We start from the raw sequence: 15,254 nt of genomic DNA, 5'->3' as shown, positions 1-15,254 counted from the left end.
AAAAAAATAAAATCAGAAACAGTGTATGTTAGGGTTGTATTCTTCTTCATAAATATTCAATAGTTATATTGAGCCAATAATTTGAGAAGCTAGACTGCCTGAGCAAGCTCTGATAGCTTCGTGGTAAGGATTTGGGCTGCTAACTCAAAGGCACACAGTTCAAAACCACCAGGTATAGGAAAAAGATGGGCAACCTCCTCCCCAGGTGACAAACTGCCTCTGAAAACAGATGAGAGATCAACTATAAGTCAATTCCAACTCAACAGTACACAGCAACAGACTATATAAAGAAAAATGGGATATTAGGACTGGAAGGAAACTCATCAACTACCTGTATTATGCAAATAACACAGTCTTGTTTGCAGAAAGCAAAGAAGACTTGAAGGACATAATGAAAAAATCAAAGACTCTTCATTATGGATTATGATTCAACATTAAGGAACAAAAATATTCACCACTGGAAAAACAGGCCATGTCATGCTAAATGGAGAGTGGAGGCATCAGGGACTAACAGGGCTTCCAAGGAAAGAGTGCTTTTTGGTGGCCTATAGTATTTACAATTACCCTTTCGGGAATGACAAAGGAAACTCAGGGTGGGTTCATGTCTTATTCAACTAAGGCCCCACGGAACCTGGCACAGTGCTTAATGCAATGAATCTGAGGACATGGAGTTTTTAGAGACCTTCCAGGCCAGCCCACTGCCTTACCCAGGAATCCCCTGTGCCGGGTTACCATGTCCTGAGAGGGATCTGCTTTCAGCCCCAGGAGCCTCCTTTGCTCTTCAGAACAGAAATCTGCTGGAATTTTTATTGACCTTTCATGCATTAGTGCTCATTCTGCCTTCTCTGGGCTCATTGGAAGGCTAACAAGATGGAGAACCACTGTAGAGTTTGGGGCCAAGGAGGGCAGGAGTGGCATGGTGTGACTGGAGAGAGAAAAGGGTTGCTCTGACCATGGTGTTGAGAAAAACTCTCAGGCCAAGGCAGAAGCAGCAAGAGCACTGCAGTAATCCAAGCAAGAGATGCTAGTGGTTTGGACCAAATATTATGGAAAGTAGGGAGAAGTCTTGGATTCTCAAGACACATGAGTTTTAGAGATCAAGATAAAAGAACTTGATGAATTGGATGAGGAATGTGAGCAGTGAGAGGAATCAAAGATGATGCTGAGAATTCTGGAGTAACACAAAGCACCCACTTGCCCTAGAGTGTGACAGGGAGATTACAAGGGGCAGGTCTGGAAGGGTCATCAGAGGTAGAAGATCTGTAATTCCAGAAAAAGATCATGGATGGAGATAACCAGAAGCCACAAGCATCGAGTGGTACTGGACGAGATAGCATCATCTTGGCTGTAAGTGGCTGTAGTGAAGGGAAAAGAGCTGAGGACCAGACCTGGGAACATTCCTTTATCCTGCAGCTTTCTGTATAGCTGTGCAATGTCACCAGCAGTTGCCTTTCAGGCACCTTTCCAGAGGGCTGCCTGATGGACACATTTCCTTTTATTGCAAATTACATTATCAGTACCTGGACACAGACAGTAGAGACCATCCTGTCCTCAAAGCTGGAGATTGTAGATGCCTCATTAGCAGGATTCCAGCCACACTTCTGAGGCTGCTATTCTCTAGGTTGTCAGTCTATGCCTGGTTCTTAGCTCCTTCAACTGGTGAGCAAAAGATACACTAATAGCAAAAAGGATAGGGAGAAGAATCTTCCTAAGATTCTGCTTCTAGAAAATTGGCCAAATAGACCAAATTAAACAAAAAAATTAATTCCAAAGTCCTCTATCTTTTCTGTGACATCTGATTCTATTTCTTAAATTTCCTGATTTCTAGAGCCTTCCTCTTGTTGAGTAACAGCAAGTCAGAACCGACCCACAGCTGACCCCAGTGGGTTTTCAGAGACAGTAAAGCTTGCTGGAGGAGATTGCCCATCCTTCGTCCTCAGATCAGCTGTTGGATTTAACCCACATGCTTTGAGAAGTACAGCACAGTTTCTTACCACTAGGCCACCAAAGCTCACTTCCTAGTCTTATTATATTTTCTCTAGCTGAGCTCCAATTTGCTAATATCCTCTTATAGTTAATTGTCCAGAACTGAAGAAAGGTTTCAGTATGTGCGGGAACTACCTGATTGATTGCTCGATTCTGTAATACTCATATACAATTCACCATAGTCATAATAATGATGCAGAATTTATTAAATTTCTAGGTAATGGAAAAGGATAATACACCCAGTTATTAACCAAAAGGTCAGAAGTTCAAGTCCATCCAGAGGTATCTCAGAAGAAAGGCCTGATTATTTATATCCAAATGGTTACAGCTTTGAAAACTCTACTGAGTATAGTTCTACTCTGACCCATGGGGAGTCAGTGAGCTGTACTTGATCAATAGCACCTGGAAGTTGTGGGTGTGCAGGAGTGTGCACCATTCCTAGTACTAGCACAAGAAGCATCAAAAGAAGACAGTTTCAGGGGAAAAAGTTTAACCCCACAAGCTTTTTAGAAGTGCCATCCATTTCTTCTGCTGTATTCCACTCATTGATATTGAATCATAAATTCCACTCACACTAAAGAAGGTATTTACTTGGTTTCCAGGTAACTAAAATCACAGAGGTTGATAATTAACTACTATGTGCCACTGTAGTTGGGAGCTCAGGTGGTCTAGTCAGTAAGAAGCTGTGTAGGTCAGTCCCAACAATAAGCCTCCGCTGAGGCTGCTCTCACGGTCTAGGCTGCAAGGAGCTGTACGGCTAAGCTGAAAGCTGTGCTGGTTCAAGTCTAGAGAAAGTTGTTAAGTCTCCTCCCATTGTGATTAACAACCTTGGAAACATGATGGGCATGATGGGAGTTTGCAATGAATTATACCCAACTTGATGACAACGAGATGAGTTGTTGAAGCCTCAATGATCCAGCAGTAGAATTTTCCCTTTCTTTGCCAGAGACTCAAATCCAATTACCCACCATTTTACTCATCCACAGCCACCATCCAGTGGTGGGGCCTTAAGTATTACTATAATGCTGAACACATTTCAGCGGTGCTTCCAGATTAAGAAGGAACGTCTGGTCATCTTTAAAAACTCAAACAATGACAGCCCTATGGGGCCCAGTGATCCCACCGACAGTGTTTTGTTCCACTATGTATAGGGATCTCCATGGGGCAGAGATGGTGTTATGGCAGTCCTCCGTTGCCTTGTCTGTAAAGTGGGGACATGGAGAGTTTATAAAGTTTTTGAGAGGCTTGATTGGATAATGCTCTCAGTGAGCTTAGTGTGTACCCTTGTATTGTTATCCACTGTGAATCAATAAGAAACCACCTGGGGCTCCTCACCAGTTACTTCCTTTATAATCTTATCTCTACTTTGGAATCTGACAGCAAATCGGTCCCACCTGGAAGGGTTTCCCTGAAAGCCTTTCTCCCCTTAGCAAAAGCTGAAAGCTGCTGTCAGTTCTCATTCAAGCTCAGCTCTTAATTAGCCCGATGCAACACCCCAGAGCCCCTTGGTTCCTGCTCCTTGAGAGGATGCCTGCAACACCCCAGAGCCCCTTGGTTCCTGCTCCTTGAGAGGGTGTCATTCCCCACTAGGAGAGGAAGCCTAGGCCTTTTAGTAAGCCTCCTACAATCTCTGGCAGGTAGTCAGGAGAGGAGAAAGATGCTGTGTTCACCTGAGATAGTTGATAGGGTCCCTGGGCTTGGTAAAAGGAGACGCCTCACAAGTAAAAGGGTGAGTGTTGCAATAATCTCCCGCTTGAATAAATTCTGGTGATAAGAAGCTGTGCTGTAATCCCAAAGGCATTAGGTTCAAATTCACCAGCTGCTCTGCAGAAGCAGGATGGGCAAGCTCCTCCCATGTGATTTAGTGCCTTTGAAAACCCACTGGAGGGTCAGCTATGCGTAGACTCTGACATGATGTCACACAACAATCAATCGACAATGCTGCCTATGAGTGCAGATGGATAGACCACTGGGTGCTACGACTTTTTCTACCACAGACAGAAACAGAGCTCCCATTTCTTCATTTCCCCCTTTCTCTTTAAATAACTGAGACTGGGGGTGCGTGGAGGAAAGCATGTCACAGTTTTTTCCTCTCCAATTGTCCCTGACTGGAGATTTTTGTTGGTGTGTGGAGGGTGAGAACTGGTCCTGGATGTCAAGGTGCCCCTATAGCTGGAAGGTGAGGAGGGAGGAGCAGGCAGCATCCTCCTGGGGTACAGCTACTCGAGCTCAAACTCCTCAGGGGAGATTGGGTGTCTGCAGCCCTGGGCAGGCATCCAAAGCCCCTGAGGTCCGGGGCTGCTTGAGCGGGTGCTGCTGGGAGAGGAATACAAGCTGGCAGCAGCCAAGCTGCCATTAATGGGAAGCCCCGCTGGGGATACAGTTCAGGGTCACCTGGGATGGAAACCCGTATTACTATGTCTATCCTGTTCAGTCTCTTGAAGGTGGTTCCCATCTAGAGTCAATCTACTCAAGTGGCAATTCTAGGTTTTTAAATTATCTAACAGAATGGCAGGAGTCCCTGAGTAGGGCAGCCACTAACCAAAAGGTTGATTATTAGAATTTACTCAAAGGCCTCTGGGGGAGAGGAATGATGAGCTGCTTCTGAAAAGTCATGCTCTGAAAACCCTGTGGGACACAGCTCTGCTGCACACATGGGGTCGCCACGAGTTGGAACTGACTTGACAGCAACTGGTTTTCAGAGAAACACAATTGCAGGCAGTTACTGCACAGCCCACAGCTTGCCAGAAAGCAAGCACGAGCCTCAGAAGAAGTGTAAATATGGTCCTCCTTAGAGGCAAAGTTGGTGAAACCTTGTCTCACATACTCTGAATACCTTGTCAGCATGACTCAGTCCTTGGAAAAAAGGCATCATGCTTGGAAAGGTAGAGGGTCAGCAAAAGAGGAAAACGTTTAGGAAAATGACTGTAGCAAAGGGCTCAAGTATGTAAGAAATGATGAGGCTGGTACAGGATAGGGTAAGGTTCCGCTCTGCTGTTTCCAAGGTTACTAACAGCAACCAGGAAATCAGGAGACGAATTGCATTGGGAAAGTCAGCTGTGAGGGACCTCTCAAGAGTACTGAAGAGCAACGATGTCAGGCTGGAGACTAAGGTGCACCTGATCCAGGCTATAGTCTTCGCAATTATGTGCTATGCATTGGAGAGTTGGACAGTGAATAGGGATGATAGAAAGAGAATTTATGCCTTTGAGCTGTGGTGCTGGAGAAGAGTGTTGAATATATCATGGACTGCTAGGAGAACAAACAGGTTTGTCCTGGAGAGGGTGAAGCTGGAATGCTCCTTGGAGTCAAGGATTCTGAAGCTTCGTCTGACATCCTTTGGGCATGTTGCAAGGAGGGACTGGTCCTTGGAGAGGGACATCATGTTTGGGAGAGTGGAGGGACAGCTCAGGAGAGGAAGACCCTCGATGAGATGGATCGATTCTGTGAGTGGAGTGGTGGGAATGAATGTGTTTGAGACGGTGAGGTTGGCACAGGATAGAACGGTGTTTAGGGCTCTTGTATATAGGGTCACTATGAGTCGCAAATGACTCGATGGCACATAACAACAACAACAACAATGGGTAACAGCTCGATGGCACCTATTAACAATAACATACTTACAAGAAGAAATGCATGTGCATTGTTGTTGTTGTTGTTGGGTACCAGACAGTCAGAGCTGACCCATAGCTGACTCTCCAGCAGATTTCAGAAGCAGTTAATGGCACAGGAGGTGATTGCCCATCCTTCTCTCACAGAGCAGAGTGACTGGTGGCCTCGAACTGCATGCATGCCTTTGGGGTTGCAGCGCAGCTTCTTGCCACTGGGCTACTTTTCATAAAAAGATGAGAAAATTCCTCTCAGAGATTCCAAATCTTCTCTGGTAAGCACTTGTTTACAAACACTGTCTTTTACGGTGCTTGTAAATAAATTTCCATTCTGATCTTTCTTCTTCCTCTTGTAGGCAGAATGAAAGTCTTCTCATAAACCAGAATTACAAACTGAATCCCATCCACCACAGCCCGCTGCTGTAGTGTCTCTAGTGAACAAAGACACACGCGAGTGAGTCATCCAAAACCCACATCACATTGTGAATGGCTCAACAAGAGTGTTCCTCTCTGGCCTCACACCCACAGCCTTGAAGCTGCTAGAGAAAGCAACCTCAGGAAGGAAAGGGTCATCTGTGTCACCTTGTGAGTTGCATCAACATCTCTTATTCTAAGATTTGCATAGATCCTTTTATTTTTTTATTGTGATTTTAATGAACATTTACAGAAAGATTAGGCTTTCAATGATGCATTGATACACATTCTCTTCCCTCTTCCTCCCTTCCCTCATTGACTTCATAATACACTTCTTGTTCTACATTGGTGTCTTTTTATTGTTGGGTTTTTAAAAAAATTTTGGTTTCCATACAAATTCTTATACATTGTGTTTCACACTTTATTTCATTAACATTGTGTATTATTCACATTATACAATCATTCCCATACATTGTGTTTTATAAAATTAATCACCATTGATCTATATCCACTATTGCCTAGTCTTTTCAGCTCTCCACTGGATCTTCCCCATTTCCTCTACTTCCTCCCTCCTATCAACAAATTCTGCAACCTGTGATTTCCTTCCACCCACCCTCAGCCTTCTTGGTCCCTCTCCTTCCCGGCTTGGACCTTCATACACATTTTACTAGTTCTCCTTCTATTTTTACAATAATAAGCTTACACTGTATTTGTCCTTACAAGGCTGGGTTAGTTCACTCAGCATAACACTCTCCAATCTCTCCCATGTTATATAGTATTTTTGAAAATAATTTTTCCTGAGTGCTATATAGTATTCCATTGTGTGACTATACCACAATTTCTCAATCCATTCGGTTGTGGCTGGGCATTAGGTTATTTCCACGTTCTTGCTATTGTCAATAATGCTGCTATGAATATCAGTTTACCAACCTCCATTTGTCTCAGTTCTATTTTCTTCAAGTGATATTCCTACTGATGGTATAGCTGGATTATATGGAATTTCTACATTCAGCTTTTTGAGGAAATGCCAAATTGCCTTCCAGAGTGGTTGTACCGTTTTACAATCCTACCAACAGTGTATGAGAGTTTTAATCTCTCCACATCCTCTCCAAAATGTATTGCTTGCTGCCCTGTTAAACTTTGTCACTGCTACTGGGGTGAGATAGTATCTCATTGTGGTTTTGATTTGCATCTCTCTTATCGTCAGTGAGCAATTTTGAGCATTTCTTCCTGTGTCTGTTGCCTATCTGAATGTCTTCCTCTGAAAATTCTTTCCATGTCTTTTGCCCATCTTGTAACTAGGTTATTAGTCTTTTTCTTGTGGAGGCCCTGTAGGATTCTGTAAACTTTTATGAAACCTTTGGCTGTGATGGTATTGCTAATATTTTTTTCCCTAATTAGTTGGTTTTCTTTTCACTCGATTGTAAAATGGTTTTGATGTGCACAAGGATTTAATCTTTAGAAGTTTCCATTCATCAATTTTATCCTTTCATGGTTGTGTATTTCTGGATGTATTTGCTAGCCTCTTTACATGATAGGCTAAGCCTTCTAAGTTTGTTCCCATTTTGTCTCTTATGATCTTAATGGTTTAGGGCTTTACCTGTAGGTCTCCGATCCACATTAAGTTGATTTTTGTGTATGGTGTGATATGTAGATCCTACTTCAGCTTTCTGCTTATAGAAGCTCAGTTTTGCCGGCACCATTTATTGAAGAGGTTATTGTTTCTCCATCTGATAGGTTGTGTTTCCTTGTTAAATGCCAGTTAAGCATGGGTAAATGGGTTAACTTCTGGGTTCAGGCTTCTGTTTCAATGTTCTGTGCATGTCATTGAACCAGTCTTTGTTGTTGTTGTTGTTATGTGCCGTCGAGTCGTTTGCGACTCATAGCGACCCTATGCACAACAGCCCTAAACCCTGCTCTACCCTGTGCCAACCACACTGCCTCTGACACACCCATCCCGATTACCCCAGTCACTGAATCAATCCATCTCATAAAGGGTCTCCCCCTCCTGCGCTGTCCCTCCACCCTCCCAAGCATGATGTCCCTCTCCAAGGACCCGTCCCTCCTGGCAACATGTCCAAAGTATGTCAGACGAAGCCCCAGAATCCTTGCCTCCAAGGAGTAGCTTGGTTTAATCCTCTCCAAGATGAATCTGTTTGTTTTCCTGGCAGTCCATGGTACATTCAGTACCCTTCTCCAGCACCACAGCTCAAAAGCATCCACACTCCTTTTGTCCTCCCTAGTCATTGTCCAACTCTCTGATGCATAACAAGTGATTGCAAATACCATGGCCTGTATCAGGCGCACCTTAGTCTCCAGAGAGACACTGTTGTTCCTGAGGACCTTAGAGAGGTCCCTAACAGCAGACTTTCCCATCGCGATACGCTTTTTGATTTCCTGACTGCTGGTGCCAAGAGTGTTGACTGTGGAGCCGAGCAAACTGAAGCTGTGAACAATCTCAATCTCTTCGCCATCCATCCTGACGTTGCCAATTGGTCCAGTGGTGAGAATTTTTGTCTTCTTGACATTGAGCCTCAGTCCATACTGAAGGCTGCATTCCTTGACCCTTCACAGCAAGTGCATGAGGTCCTCCTCAGTTTCAGCAAGCAGGGTTGTGTCATCTGCATAACGGAGATTGTTAATAGACCTTCCACCAATCCTGATGCCACAATTCTCCTCATAGAGCCCAGCCTCTTGGATAATCTGCTCTGCATACGTGGTGAAAAGGTATGGAGACAGGATGCATCCCTGGTGTACACCCTTCCCAATTTTGAACCATGCAGTGTTACCCTGCTCTGTTCTGACGACTGCCTCTTGGTCTAAGTATAGGTTTCACATTAGCACAATTAAATGTTCTGGGATTCCCATTCTTCTCAGAGTCAGCCACAGTTTGTTATGATCCACACAGTCAAATGCCTTTGCATAATCAATGAAACACAGATAGACATTCTTCTGGTATTCTCTGCTTTCAGCCAAGATCCATCTAACATCAGCAACAATATCCCTAGTACCACAACCCCTTCTAAACCCAGCCTGGACTTTCGGCAGTTTTCTGCTGATGTGCTGTTCTAATCGTTTTTGGATAATCTTCAGTAGAATCTTGCTTGCATGTGAAATCACTGACACTGTTCTGTAGTTTCCATACTCAGTTGGGTCACCTTTCTTTGGAATGGGAACAAATATAGATCTCTTCTAGTCAGTTGGCCAAGTGGTTGTTCTCCAGATTTCTTGGCACAACTTGGTGAGCACATCCAGGGCAACATCTGTTATCTGAAATACTTCAATTGGTATACCATCTATTACTGGGGCCTTATTTTTTGCTATTTCCTTCAAAGCAGCTTGAACTTTTTCCTTCGTCACCATAGGCTCTTGCTCATATGTTACTGCAGCTTTATAGTAGGTTTTTAGATCAGTGAGTGCTATGCCTCCTACTTCATTTTGTCTTACAGAAGCGCTTTGCTTATTTGTGGTCTATTTCCTTTGTATATAAACTTGACAACTGCCTTTTCTATCTCTTCAAAAAATTAAGTTGGTATCTATACAGGTATTTTGATAAACATAGCTTGCTTTTGGTAGGATTGTCATTTTTACCATATTGAGTAATCCACATTTTTAATTGTCATACAGATAATGCCAATCCTGCATTCCATTCAGACAGTCCTTTTCTTCATCTATTCCAGCCCAATGTTCATTATCTAGCCACCCTTTTCCTGTTCTCCTACCCTGTGTCAATCCTATTTTTATAGCAGTTGTCCTATGAAGTATTTGTCCTTTTGTAACTAAGATATTTTACTCAGTGTAATGTTTTCCAGACTCATCCATGTTGTGTGGTGTTTTACAAGTTCATTGTGTGAATGTATTATAGTTTTTCTATCCATTTATATGTTGATGAACATTTGGGCTGCTTCCTTCTCTTTGCTGTTGTGAATAATGCTTCAGTTAACACGGGTGGTGTGTATGTCTGTCCATATCATAGCTCTGTTTTCTTTAGGATATAGTCTCAGCAGTGTAATTGTTGTTTCCACTACTGTAAGTATTATTTCTATTTCTAACTTTTTTGAGAAAGTACCAGACCTCCTTCCATGATTGTACCATTTTACATTCCCACAAGCAGTGAATGAGAGTGTCAATCTCTCCATATCCTTGATTCTTTTAAAGGACATTCTATCTAATGGTGTTTTCTAAGTACCATTATTGTTGTTGTTTGTTGTTTAATGCCGTCGAGTCGTAGACGACTCATAGCGACCCTATGAACAAACATCCTGAGCACTGTTCATACATAGTTTCCAGAGGCAAGCCATTTTGGAAGTGGATGCCACTCCTGCTTCCAGGCTTGATTTAGTCGGGAAGCTCCAGCCAACACTGTCCACCATGGGTGCCTATTACCACGATTGGCACATCACTGTCACGGTTACCTCTGTACAGCAACGCACAGACCACCTAGAAGAATGTTTGACAGGAAGACAATTTGAACCTGTACCATTAAGGGAGGGAAAATACACAATTCCCCCCCAAGAAAAAAGCCCTGTAAATAAAATTAATGAAACTCAATTTATTACCATTGTGTCAGAACCAAGTCCAGCAGATTTCCGAGGCTGTAAAACAGGAGATTTGTCTATATTTCTCCCTCAGAGTCCCTAGTGGGTTCAAACAGCCAGAGAGGGTAGGACTTTAAGGTAGTAGTGTAACTTCCTACAGACTCACTAGGGAACTTTAAAAAGAATTGTTGTTTTGAAGACTAAGATGTGCTTGGCTTAAGCCATGATATTTCCAGTTGATTCATATACTTGGGAAAACTGGAAAGTGAATGAGGAAGACTGAAATTCAATTGTTGGAAAAGAATATTGAATATACCATGGAGTCCTAGAAGAATATAACTTATTCTTCAAAATGACATCTTTGCTTATTCATACTTTATAGAGATGTTTTGCAGTAAATTTTCCCAACACTATATGGCAATTAACTTCTTGACTCCTGCTCCCATTGACATTGATTGTAGAACATGTAAAATCAAGTAAAGTAAATTATCAAGTATAATTAAATCCTAGACAGCTTTAAAAAACCCAATCAACGGTTCTTCTTCTTGTTGTTGTATGTCACAGAGTCAGGACCAACTCTTAACTGACTCTACAGCCAGCAGGTTTTCAGTGTAAATTTCACCAGAAGAGACTGCCCATCTGTCTTCCACAGAGCAATCGATGGATTCAAACCACCAGCCTTTGAGTTAGCAGCACGCACGACTCTTTACCACTTACATGCTAAAACTCCTCTAAATATAATTAAGCAAATGCAAAATGTAAATGGAGGGAATACTTTCATTTTGTTCTTATTCCATTGTATAATGTAGTCGATAGGTGGTTTAAATCATTAAACACTGGTTTTATAACAGAAAAATTGATGTTTGGAATCTATCCAGGCCTACCTCAGAAGAAACACCTTGGTGTCTTTGAAACTATCGGCTGACCCTCCAGACAAAGTTCTTTCCAACACTCATTGGTCCAGCATGGTTTGGAACAAACTCTTGATCTTAAGTTGTACAAGAAGTCTTTGATGATTTTTGTCTTGTATCAAAATAATACTGTTTTAAAGACATGAAAATCTGCAATCTTAGGCACCTGCCTATCACATAATGTGCTAATAAATGCCACATTACTACACTCAAAAGCATCAATTTTTTTTCTGCCATCCTTATTCACTGTCCAACTCTCAGATGCATAGCAAGTAACTGGAAAAACCATGCCCTGAATCAGACGCACCTTGGTCCTCAAATTGACATCATTACTCCTCAATAATTTGGAGAGGTACCTAACTTAAGATTTTTCCAGTACAATGTATCTTCTTATTTCCTGACTGCTCATACCAAAGGTGCTAATTGTGGATCCAAGCAATATGAAGCTGTTGAAATTTTCAACCCACTCTCCATTCATCATGATGCTGCCTATTGGTCCACTGGTAAAAATCTTTGTTTTCTTGACATTGAGATGCAATCCATACAGAAGGCTGCATTCCTTGATGCTCTGCAACAAATGCTTTAAGTCCTCCTCACTTTCAGCAAGTAAGGTTATGTCATCTGCGTAATGTAGGTGATTGATGCCACAATTCTGATGCCAAACTCCTATTCATAGAATCCAGCTTCTTGGATAATTTGGCCAGCATACAGATTGACTAGGTATGGAGAAAGAATACAACTTTGACTCTCTCCCTTCTCAATTTTAAACCATGCAGTGTTCTTCTGCTCTGTTTGTACAACAGCTTCCTGGTTCAGGTATAGGTTACACTTGAGCATAATTAAGTGCTCCAGGATTCTCATTCTCCTCAATGTCAGCCACAACTTGTTATGAACCACACAATCAAATGACTTTGCATAGCCAATAAAGCACAAATACACTTTCGTCTGGTATTCTTTACTTTCAGCCAGAATCCATCTGACATCAGCAATATCCTTGGTGCCATGTTGTTGTTGTTGTTATGTGCTGTCGAGTCATTTGCGACTCATAGCGACCCTATGTACAACAGCCCTAAACCCTGCTCTACCCTGTGCCAATAGCATTGCCTCTGACACACCCATCCCGATTACCCCAGTCACTGAATCAATCCACCTCATAGAGGGTCTTCCCCTCCTGCACTGTCCCTCTACTCTACCCAGCATGATGTCCCTCTCCGAAGACCTGTCTCTCCTTGCAACATGTCCAAAGTATGTCAGACGAAGCCTCAGAATCTTTGCCTCCAAGGAGTAGCCTGGTTTAACCCTCTCTAGGATGAATCTGTTTGTTTTCTTGGCAGTCCATGGTACATTCAATACTCTTCTCCAGCACCATAGCTCAAAGGCGTCATAGCCTCTTCTAAATCCTGCTTGAACTTCTGGAAGTTCCCTATCTATGTACTGTTCTAGCAATTGTTGAATGATCTTCAGCAGTATTTTGCTTGCATGATATTAATGATATTATTCTATAGTTTAAACAGAGGATTGTTGTTGTATTGTTGTTGTTAAGTGCTGTCAAGTCGTAGGCAATTCATAGAGACACTATGAACGAAAGTCCTCCACACTTGCATGACTTTGATCCTTTCTCCAGGTTCATAGGGTTTCTGGAGGCAAGCTGTTTACAGAAGTGGATGCCACTCGTACTTCCAAGGATATTTTAATTGCAGAGCGCCACCAAACACTGTTCACCATGGGTAACCATTATCACATTTGACGTGTCAGTGTCAAGGTTCAGCTTCACAGTGACCACAAGTTACCTCTCTACAGCAAGTGGACAAACCAGGACTATACCAGCTAGAAGAATGTTTCACCAAAAACAATTAAAGACAGGCCTAGATAAACAAAATGTGGTTTATCAACACAGTAAAATATTACTTAGTCCTGCAATCCCAAAAGCACGAGATTAAAATCCACTGGCTGCTCTGTGGAAGAAAAATGGGCAATGAAGGATCTGCTGTGGATTGGTTCTGATTCAGTGGTACACTATAGCACCAAAGAGAAATTAAATTCTGATACATGCTATAATATAAATGAATCTTGTAAACATTACACTGAGTGAAAGAAAAAGACACAAATGGAAAATCATTGTTTAATCTCTGAATTACTTGATATAGATAAGAACACAGGAACTAAGATGTATTCCTGGTTATCAGGAACTGAGGGTACAGATAAAGACTAGAAAATATCCATCTTTATTCTCATTCCAAGAAAGGTGAATCAACAGAACGTGGAAACTATTGAACAATATCATTAATATCTTATGCAAGTAAAATATTTTTAAGATCATTCAAACGTGGCTAAAATAGTACATTGACACAGAACTACCAAGAGTTCAAGCTGGTTATAGAAAAGGCCACAGCACAAGGGATATCATTGCTGTGTCAGATGGATGCTAGCTGAAAGCAGAGAATACCTGAAGAATATCTATTTGTATTTTATTATCCATGCAAAGGCATTTCATTATGTGGATCATAACACAATATGGGTAACATTGGAAAGAATGAGAACCCCAGAACACTTAATTGTGTTCATATGAAATCTATACCTAGATAAAGAAGCTGCTGTCCAAATGGAGTAAAGGGACACTACATGGTTTAAAATCAGGAAGGGTGTCCAAGATACATCTTGGGAAAAGTACAGCCAGAGTGCTTCTTGGGGGCAAAGATGGTAAAACTTCATCTTTCATACTCTGGACCTGTAGTTAAGCAGGGCTATTCTCTGGAAAGGGACATCAAGCATGGAAAGATGGAGGGTCAGCAAAGGAAAGGAAGATGCCCAAGGACATGGTTTGATGTGGAGACTTCAGTAATGGGCTCTGGAGTGTCAGAGACAGTCAGGATGTTTCAGGATAGGGTGGGGTGCAGGTCAGCTGTCCATAGGCTCACTTGAGTCAGACTTGACTCAACCACACCTAACAACAGGAAGGGTGCTACAGTAGCTCAGGTGACCTCGTGGGTAAGGAGTTGCACTGCCAACCCAAAGACTGGTGGTTTAAACTCACTAGCTACTCCTCCCATGAGGTTTACAACTTCTAAAACCCCACTGGTGGGTCAGCTATGAGTTGGTTCTGATTTCGTGGCAATAGATTTTTGAGAAGAACATTAGGCATCTGATCTGAGTGATGAAAAGTCTAGAAACAGATATTGGTAATGGTTGCACAATGTGGCAAATATAATTAATGCCAGTTAACTGTGCTTGTAAAAACTGATACCATGACAAGTTTTGCCATATATATTTTCCTCATAATAAAATAAAAAAGATGTACACACAGAGTCATATACACCACAGCTTGTGGGAAGAGGAGAGCTGCTGGGATAGTGAGAGCCTTTTGTTGTCCCGTCAATGTTGTCCCGTGGCTATGTTGTGACACAGATGGGAAGTCCCCAGGTAGACTCTGGAGCCAGTTGAGTTCCTGACTCCCAACTCCAATGAAAGAGAGAGAAGTGATTAACCCTGTATTCAAGTGGCTCAGAAACAAAATGAAGGGAAATAAAGTTTGATTGATGATAATAGAACATTTATTAGCATAGTAAGTGTTAGGCAAAGCCAAAAATGATTGCATCCTTCAGTAGAATTTAATAAACGTTTATTTCCATACAAGAACCCAAAGGGGTAAAAACATTTCGTGTGGAGGAGAGAAGTAACTTTAAAGGTCAAGCCATCAAATTGAATTTCAACAAAAATAGAAAATCATAATAATTTTCTTTGATCTGAGAAGAAAGGCAGAATTCACAGGACTTGTAATGAGATTGGAAGGCGGCCAT

This window comes from Elephantulus edwardii, unplaced genomic scaffold, assembly GCF_000299155.1.
Source record: "Elephantulus edwardii isolate Elephantulus edwardi_28Jun2011 unplaced genomic scaffold, EleEdw1.0 scaffold00060, whole genome shotgun sequence".
NCBI classification, from domain to species: domain Eukaryota; kingdom Metazoa; phylum Chordata; class Mammalia; order Macroscelidea; family Macroscelididae; genus Elephantulus; species Elephantulus edwardii.
The sequence above is the reverse complement of the archived record's forward strand: the minus strand, read 5'-3'. Positions refer to the sequence as shown.